This window comes from Prionailurus bengalensis, chromosome C1 (assembly GCF_016509475.1).
Source record: "Prionailurus bengalensis isolate Pbe53 chromosome C1, Fcat_Pben_1.1_paternal_pri, whole genome shotgun sequence".
Lineage (NCBI taxonomy): Eukaryota > Metazoa > Chordata > Mammalia > Carnivora > Felidae > Prionailurus > Prionailurus bengalensis.
The window spans coordinates 166,006,789-166,016,352 of NC_057345.1; the positions used below are offsets into that span (position 1 = coordinate 166,006,789).

Here is a 9,564-nt window from a genome sequence, read left to right on the forward strand (position 1 = left end):
AAATGAAAACGTGAAAGTTTTCACATCAAAGCTAAAACCAAGTGGTTCTGACTTGCTCCCCAAAAGTTAGCATCTATCACAAATACACTAACCCAGGGCATATGTAAAACATCATTATTTTCGAGGTGAACATAGACACAGTAATCACAAGAGATGGATAAAGAAGGCTGGGGCCATTTTACCTTCCAACAGAGAATAATAAAAGAGAGTAATAATAGATTTTGCCTCATTGTAAAATTAAAACCTTTAAAACCATCACTGATGGGAGTAGGGTGTTACACTTTATTTTTTAAATAAACACTTATTTTATGAAGATTTAAAAAGTGATATATGCTCACTATGGAAAGCCTGGAAATCACTGGATATTATTAATAGACACAAGACTGAAATAGATGCCCAAGCTTGCCACCAACCATGGGCATTTTGGTGTATGTCTAACACCCATTGTTTCACAGGGTTTAGATCATACTTGTATATTTGACATCATGCTTGTTTCCTTCATTTATTAATGATCTGTGGCATTTTCCCATGCCTTCAAACCATGTTTGAAACGGCTGACTGTGGTTTCCCAAGACTTTAACATGCCCATTACAAAGAGTGTTAGGCGACAGGGGGCTCTGTTTTCCTCCTCTCCTAAGACCTCACCTTGGAGAAACCTGCCTGGCTAGACAGCCAGGATCCTGCTGTTGGTGGACAGACGAGCTTTAAAAGCCAGGCCACTGAATATTCACTACACACAACAAGCATTTTCTTTTACACAGTCAATTCCAAGGCCCAAAGCTGCATTTTCCTCTCAAATGCAAATGTAAAATGTACCCGTAGGCCTAAAACACTATTTGCTTTTGCCAACTCACCAAATGCAGGAATCATCTGTGCGATGGCCCAAGACAGACATGGCTGAAGTTCCCTCATGAGCACTGTGCTGTTACAGACCCTCCATGTTGCAGGAAGCACAGCCCGAGAAATCTGTGAATCACAGGGAAGAGTTTTACTACCCATAAGTGATATGTGTCTCTGGTGGTTTAAAGTCCCTCTTTGTAAATAAATACATCCAGTGGTGAAAAGAAAACAAGTCTGCTTATATTTTTCCTGCGATTATGGGTCCCATCAGAAGTGATACAAAAATTCTGTTATCAGTATAGGCAGGGGTAGGGAAGCTTCCACCAACCACTAGAAATGCCACCAATTAACTAGAACGGAGCCGTCTCTTGCAGAGAGAGGGCGGTTCAAGCCGACTAGGCTCTCCTCCTGCCTGGTGGGCTGCGGCTGGAGAACTCCAAACACCTTTTCCTGGGGTCAGGAAGAGCCATCAGTAGGAAATAACTTTGAATCACTACTCGTGTGGGCTGGATATGAACCAGCCCCCTTAGAAAGGCCGATCTGGACAGAACAGCACTAAACTCCGGGCCCTGCCAGCCTCCCACAGCCAGGCTGCTGACACTTTTATTTGCTGGCATTTACAATGTTGCAGCAGCTCAACGCTGCTAATGTGGCTGCTTCCAACACAGCACTTAGGCAGGACTTCTGAGAGGAAAGCAAAAGGATGCTTCTCTAGAGTAAAAGGCCTCCACCAGGCCTGTTCACACAAAGGGGTACTGCATTGACTTAAAAGCAAAAGCTTGGGACTGGTTAGTGTTTTCTGCTTCACAAACAATGTGATTACTTGTCACACACACACACACACACACACACACACACACCCATTAAGGTATTTATCGTTATTTTTTCCTTCTACTTGTAATGAAGAAAAGCAATCTGCCATTTAAAACCACAGCTGCCTCTGAAGGAAAATGGCCGTGTTCAAGGAAGAATGAGCATCTGCTAACGCTGGAGACGGCCCAGTCATTGGAATGAACACATAGAGGGTGTCGATCCAGTCTGGAAGTCCGCCTAAGGCAGAGGAGAGCTTATGTTTGCTGCAAGAGACAGAGGGAAGAAGGGGGCATTTCCAGCCGCCATGGCACAGAGAAATGCAAAGGTGTGGACCGTGGAAAAGCAAAGGCACAGGGGAGGAAGGGAAGGGCTGGCAAGAGAGCCAAAGGCCAGAGCTCTCTGCTGGAGAGTGCACTGGGGAGAGATCCTGATGGCGGGAGGGAGGAGAGCACTTTTCCCAAAAGGGATGCCTCATTTCTCTGCTGTGAGGTAACCATGGGACCTGTCAAACTTCACTACAGACTCTGCTAAATGCAACAGCCTTGTTTATGTAGTTGATCAGGAGGGCTAAGACTTACTGAGACCTACTATGTCTTAGACTCTCTGTACTTCCCAAGTACAAATGAATTGAATCCTTACCAAGGTATCGCGAGGTACATGCTGTGATTATCACGATCCTTCCCACTTAGCAGTTGAGGAAATTCAGGCAGAGAGAAGTTAACAGGCCAGTAAATGGCGGGGGTGGGATTTGCTGTTGCTCTTCTTTTATCAACGCCAAAGTTTTATCTGTAAAGAACAAAGTATGAAAAGTCATATTTAAATGTCCTCTGAAACCCAAAACACCCACATCGGTTTCTCTGCTATGTATGTTAAAGTGCTTGACATCACAATACTTTTTATTACTTTTTATTTTTTCATAAAATATGTATTTGTTCTCACATAACAAAAAGAAGAGCTCAAAGAAGACTTTTTGTGTTGATATCATTTAGCATTCTGAATTTGCAAAGTAAAACTGTCACAGACCAAAACCTTTTCTTTTTTCTCCAGCTGAATTGGAACTGTCTAACCAGGAATGCACATGACTCTAATACCCTCAAACACAATTTTAATTTTGTGTATGCCTATGTCTGTATGTTCGTGCATGTAAGCTTGCATCACAATACTCTTTAAATTTTTATTTTATGTTCAGATGAGGGAAAAAATCCAGTTCTGATGCACTGTTAACAGTACAAAGAAACACAATAAAATTTAAATGCAGATGTTGGGGCACCTGGGTGGCTCAGTCGGTTGAGTGTCCAACTCTTGACTTTGTCTCAGGTCATGATCCCAGGGTCGTGGGATCAAGCCCCACATTGGGCTCTGCACCGAATGTGGAACCTGCTTAAGAGCCTCTCTCTCTCTCCCTTTGCCCCTCTTCCTTGCTCGTGCACTCTCCCTATGTCTCACTCTCAAATAAATAAATAAATGCAGAAATGTTCATTTTTTAAAAAGATACACAGGGTTCAACTATAACACGGAGGATTTTTTTTCTGTGTTTAATACCTTCATTTGACTGATAACAGGAACCCCTTTCCATACCTCTCTACTGTCAGCAATATTCGGTTTGGGATAGACTAGAGCCACACACAAATACATTCAGGAAATTGGATCAAGCATGATTTCCTCCCACATAACACAAGAATGCCTTGAATTCCTCAAACGAAGGGAAACCTTTTGATACACTTTTTTTTTTAAATCTGGTGTCAAATGCTGAATGTGATACATTTCTAGAGCTAATCTTTATTCTATCCTTGAAAAGATGATCAACCCAAGGAAGATCAGGGAGGATGAGTTTCTTCTTGCATTCCTCTGATCTCATCATCAGCACAGCACGGCAAGGGTAGGATTTTAGCTTAGATGATGGAGCTGCAGGACCACATGCTTAACCACTGCACCATCGTAAATTAAGGGACAAAAAGGAAATTGGGGCTGGAGGTGATAAGCCCTGAGAAACAGTCAAAATGCCTGAGACAAGGGCATTGAGCCAGTCTTCCACAGATCTTTCTGAGTAGGATGGTCGGAGCTGATGTTTGAGTTACATACGCTTCCTTTTATGTTGATTCAGTGATTCCACATATATACAATGAAGCTCCTACAAGGTGCTAAGCAATGCATTTCATATGAAGAAAACTATGAACAAGGTAGGTCTGGCTCTTGCTCCCTAGAGTTGACAAGTTAAAGGAGAAAAAAGAAAGTTGGTTAGTCCATGGCAATCAATATCATATAAACCTGCTATGATAAGGGCAGAATATATAGAAGGGGCTCCTAACCCAGACTTGGAAGGCCTGGCAAGACTTCTTGGGGAAAAAGAAAATCTAAACTGAGTCCCCAAAACCTGATCAGTTATTCAGGAAGAGGACAAAGAGAAATCCAAGCAAAAGAATCAGCATGTGCAAAAGCCCACAAGCAAGGTAGGCCATAGTTTGGTACAGCTGGAACCATTCAGGAGAAAAGTGAAAAGAAATATATTTGGACATTTAAACTGGATCTCGATTGTACATGCCACATAAAGAAGCTACACTTTATCACAAAGCCAATGAAAATGATTATCATGTTTTAGGCAAAAGAAGGATATGATTCAGTCATTCAAAAATATTTATTGAGCACCTACTATGTGCCAGGCATTGCTCTGGATGCTCAAAATAAATTGGTGAATAAATCAAAGATCTAGGCTTGGGAGTACAGGGCTGGGTAAGTCAGTAGGGTGTGACTGTTGATCTTAGGGTCATGAGTTCAAACCTCACGTTGGGCGTGCGGCCTACTGAAAAACAAAACAAAACAAAAGACCCAGGCTTTACATGGCAGAGTGGAGGGGGGGGTAAAGGCAAACAATTAATACTGAACATAAAAAATAAATTATGCAGAATGTTAGAAGGAGATAGAACAAATAGAACAAATAAAAATTTAAAAACGAAGCCATGCAGGCTAAGATGGATTGAGAGTGGGGGAGAAGGAAGAGAGCATGGCCAGATGCAATTTCGTAGTCAAGGATAGGCCTAATACCAGTGATAACTAGCAAAGACTTGAAGCATCTTATTGCTGGTCACTCTGCAACTCACAATCGACCCATGCAAACAGATTATTACTAATTCAAAATAAAACTTAGGAGTTTTTCATGTTTGCTCGATGTCAACAGTCTTGCTTACCCAACTTAGAGTCACAGTCCCATTTTAATTTAGAAACATAAAATTACTTTAGACTCCAGAGTCTAGAAATTAACTAAAAACCAGAAGTAAACTGAAATTTAGCCCAAACCTCAAGTATTTTCATAAGCTACTAATATCCTACGTACCCCTTGGGTATCTTTACTTAAAACTTTCTATACCCCTTAAGCCTTATGTCCATAGTTTTTTAACGTAAAGCAGATTAAAAATACTTGATACACGTCTATTCTTCCTGTGGCCACCCCAAAGACTTGCTTCCCACTGGAAGATAAAAGCAACCATATTTGGTCAATTTGGTTTCTGTCCTCTCTTTTTTTCTTTTCTGAGTTTATAATTGTCAGGAACAGCTGTGTGCATTGCCAATGCCTTCCCCAAAACTAACAGGGCTTTAACATACAAAACATCTATTCTGCTTCTAAATTTGTTTTTAATTATATTACAAGATGGAAAAAGAAATGCCTTAGCTGTTAACACTGGCTCAGTGGGGCCAACAGTAGACATAGAGCAGACACAAGGAAATACTTCAAAAAAATTTTTTTTTAGTTTGCCATGATTTAATAGCAGATATTCCTGGCTTTGAGTGAACTCTGCAATATCCCAGTGCGACAGGATAAATGATCGTCTACCACTATTAATTTTCGGTCATAATGTCTGAAATGCCGCTTCAAAAATAAATGCAGTATTTTCACTTTATTTGGTCAGGTAAATACTAAACTATTTTGTCATAATAACTTTACAACACTGTGTTTCACCTTGTCTTGCCTTGACTGCTGAAGGTAATAGGGACCGTTTTATTATGTCCATAAATTGAGTCAATTGACTTATCCTTATATCCTGTTTCCTGAACTTAACGAGAGATTCTGCATCATTAGGAAAACACACCATCCTGCAGCAGGATCAAAAGCAAAGGAAGCCTGATAATAAGTCATTTTGATTTCAGGGAATGTTCGCCAGGCAAACTTTCAATATTCTGGCAGAAGTAAAACAAATAACTGACTTTGCAAAGCATGGTTTGCTCAGAGCGGTACTTACGCTGGAGACATCCCAGAGGGGTCCACATAAAGGGAGAAAAAAAATCACTCTCTCTGAATATGAAGTGGCACTTGTAATGAATCTGTAGATTTAGGTGGTTCAACATATCTATCAAAGAGCACAAATCAAAATACTGTTTTTACCAGGAAACTTTTTAAAAGATTTTTACAGCCCTAGTTTTTAAAATTCAGACTCACAATAACAATCATATTCTTGGATTCGATCTTACTGTGAGAAATAAATGGTGAAGCCAAGGTATTCCTTCTGGCTTGTGAACACTGAAAGCTGTAGAATTTGTTGTTGTTGTTGTTGTTGTTGCTTCACAGGGCCTAAGACATAGCCCAGTAAACCGTTCTATTGTGGCACTGTATTAACCGAGACAATGGCAGAGGTGATAAGGTCCTCCATACTGTGTTCATTTGGAGGATCAGGACCCAACCCACAAATACTGATGGTAGAAATGACTAGCAATCGTGAGTTTAAATAATTAATATCATAGACTGAATATCTGCACTGTGCTAAGCCCTCATCATAGATTACTTGCTTTGATTTTCACAACATTTCTAGGAGCTAAGTTCTATCATCATTACCATCTTATAGATGAGTAAATATAATGTGCTCAAGTTCACACAGCTGTTAGGTGGCATCTGCTTCCAAAGCCCGAGCTTTTGGAATCCAGGGTCCAAATCTTATAGGCTAACATCCAGAGAAGGCTCCCCTGCCAGCAGATAGCCAGAGGAGCCTGGTAAGAAATAAGCAAACACCCCACAAGTGCAGAAGAGTCAAAGACAATGGGCAAGGTTGAGCTGAGCAGGCAGGTTTCTTGTCTAATAATTTAGCTTCTTAGAGCCTGTACCCTCAGTAGACATATATTTGGACCTACTACTCCTCTGAGCCTCTCCCACCTGCTGAGATCACAAGGGAACTCTTCTGCAAGAGCCAATGGACTTATTCCTCATTACTTGATAGAATTCCCAGATTCTCCCTCAGATCCCTAGACCAAAGAAGTTGAATATCTCCAGCTTCATAATAACAAACACAACCAGAGTAACTACTCTCTGAAGTATTGCCCCAAATGCTTATATGTTGAAGACCCAATTCAAGGCCACTGAGACTGGGTAACCTTCAGGCAGTCCCACCAGACAACAGGTCAGGAGCTACAATATAGAAACCACTTCAAGCTATAGTTACATAAGCCAAGTAATTTAGAGAACAGCAATTACAAGTGAATTTCATTCATATTGTAAATCAAGGTATGTAAGTATTCCCACTCTCCACTATACAGAAGTAAAAGTAAGATTCATTCAGCATTCTGTTGGAGTCATTAAAAAAAAGAATTATAAACCTGGATATGCCTGTAAGGAGCTCAAATATAAATTATTAGGTAATGTCCAAGAAGGACAGTGGAATGATCTGACCTCTGCCAACTCTCCAGCTTCATCATATTCCACTCCTCCTCGCTCACTGCTCTTCAGCCACATGGAACTACTTTCCATTTTTACTTTAGGGCATACATGCTTTGTTTTTCTGTCTGGAGTGGTCTTCCCACTCACACTCATCACCTAGATAATTCTTGTTATCTTTTGAGGTGTAAATAACAGAAACTCGAACTCAGCTGGTTCACATAATGAGAAACACTTCAAAAAATCTAAAGCTAGGGGTGCTCCACAGTTGATTTATTGAGCTCAGAAAGCTAAGAACCAAGATTCTTCCCAACTTCTTGCTCTGCCTTTGGTGAGTGGGATTTGTCCTCAAGTAAGCTTCACTCAAGGTCACCAGACATGACAACATTCAGAGGAAGAAAGGGTTGCCTCTAGGCTCTAACTTAACACATACCTAAACTTAACACATACCTGACTTAACACATACCTAAACTAATCAATGGCAAAACAATCATTATTAACTCAGATCAATCAAGACCTATATTCTGGGGCCATCTTCCCGGAAGAACATGGCTGGATAGAGGAAGTTGGATACATAAAAATTAAAATGGAGGATGGTAGTCCTTTAAGGAAAGAAGAGGAAACAGAAATTGGATATTTGGTAAGCAATCTATAAGGTGTGCTACAAACAACCCATTGGGTTTGTTACAGATGTCACTTTCTCAAGGAAAGACTTCCCTGAAACCCACCCCATACCCAGACACAGACCTCCCCACTATATGCTATCAAAGAACACTCTGCTTTTTATCATAGAGTTTATCACAATTATAATCAAATAATTATGTGTGTCAGTGTATACTTAATGTCTTGCTATCCCACTATACTCTCTTGTTTATTGCTCTAACCGCAGCACCTAGCATGATACCCAGCAGAGTCGTTTGGCCAAAATAGGGTCTCCTTCCACCATTGGAGCTGTACTGCTATCAAGACTCCCCTTCATCCCTTTCCTTCCAGACCTACAATTTTCAGTAGGTCAACTCCATGGACTCTAAGATGTTGACAGCAGTCAACCAGACTAGGAGTTTGTCTGCCTCCATGCCTCAGTGCCAGCAGCACTGTTGGCCGGTGACATGCCCTGCTCCATCTCCCTTATTCATAAAGGCAGCCTATGTCAGCCCCTGCCAAGAGAGCAGATGGCCAGGCTGTGTCCAGCTTAATCTCCTAAGGAGGTATATTTCCTCTTGCAGCTTACAACCTCCAAGAACAAGTACCCTATGAGACAGCAATCTGGCACTGGCTCATCAAAATTTCTCCAAACCAGTTTCTCAGGTGACATCAGAGTCAGATGCATACACTGTGTTTTATTCCCTTTCAGAGAACAACTGAGATACAAACACTGAGTTCTTTGGAGGTAGAAACACTTTGGAAAATTATTTAATCTTTCTGCATATCGTTTTGCTCATCTTTAAAATTGGAGTAAATCATCACTCTCCCATGATGATTATAAAATGTAACAGATAATAGATTTCATCAGTCTTATTGCAGTGACAGCTACCAGAGGGGAGGTGGGGGGGGGGGAATGGGTGAAATAGGTGACGGAGATTAAGGAGTACACTTGTTGTGATGGGCACTGGGTGATGTATGGAATTGTTGAATCACTATATTGTACACCGGAAACTAACATAACACTGTATGTTAATGTACTGGAATTACAATTTTTTTAATTAAAAAATTAAAAGTTAAAAAAAACTGTATAAGGCCACCCACCCAATGGAAAATAGGGACAGGTGGTGTTATGGGCCTCTGTTCACTAGAAATAAAACGACAACTTTGATTCTGCCTAGACTGGTTGGCCAGGCCTGGACAGTACTTCCTAAGAAGCTAAAGAAGCCTTCTGCATTTAGAGTGATCTGAGAAACTTCACCTTTAGAAATTAAATTAAGAGGGGCATCTGAGTGGCTCAGTCAGTTAAGCATCTGGCTTCAGCTCAAGCCATGGTCTCACAGTTCATGAGTTCGAGCCCCGCATCAGGCTCTGTGCTGACACCTCAGAGCCTGGAGCCTCCTTCAGATTCTGTGTCTCCCTCTCTCTCTGCCCCTCCCCTGTCATGTTCTGTCTCTCTCTCTCAAAAATAAATAAACATATATTTTTAAAAAAAGAAATTAAATTAAGAGTAAGTAATTTTAGAAATTAAAACTAACGGGGGCCTGGGTGTTTCAGTCTGTTGAGTCCGACTCTTGGTTTCATCTCAGGTCATGATCTCACAGTTTCGTGGGTTCAAGCCCTGCTTTGGG

At 41.0% G+C, this 9,564-nt stretch overlaps 1 long non-coding RNA gene across 1 annotated transcript; it reads right to left on the bottom strand.

The window, feature by feature from the left end:
* Window positions 1-779: 779 nt before the first annotated feature.
* LOC122479699 lies at window positions 780-3,858 on the bottom strand. The gene is made up of 3 exons (XR_006296407.1): window positions 3,736-3,858; window positions 2,293-2,439; window positions 780-966 (listed from the first exon to the last, which is right to left on the bottom strand). It is a non-coding gene; the product is annotated as an uncharacterized LOC122479699 (long non-coding RNA).
* Between the last annotated feature and the right edge of the window lie 5,706 nt (window positions 3,859-9,564).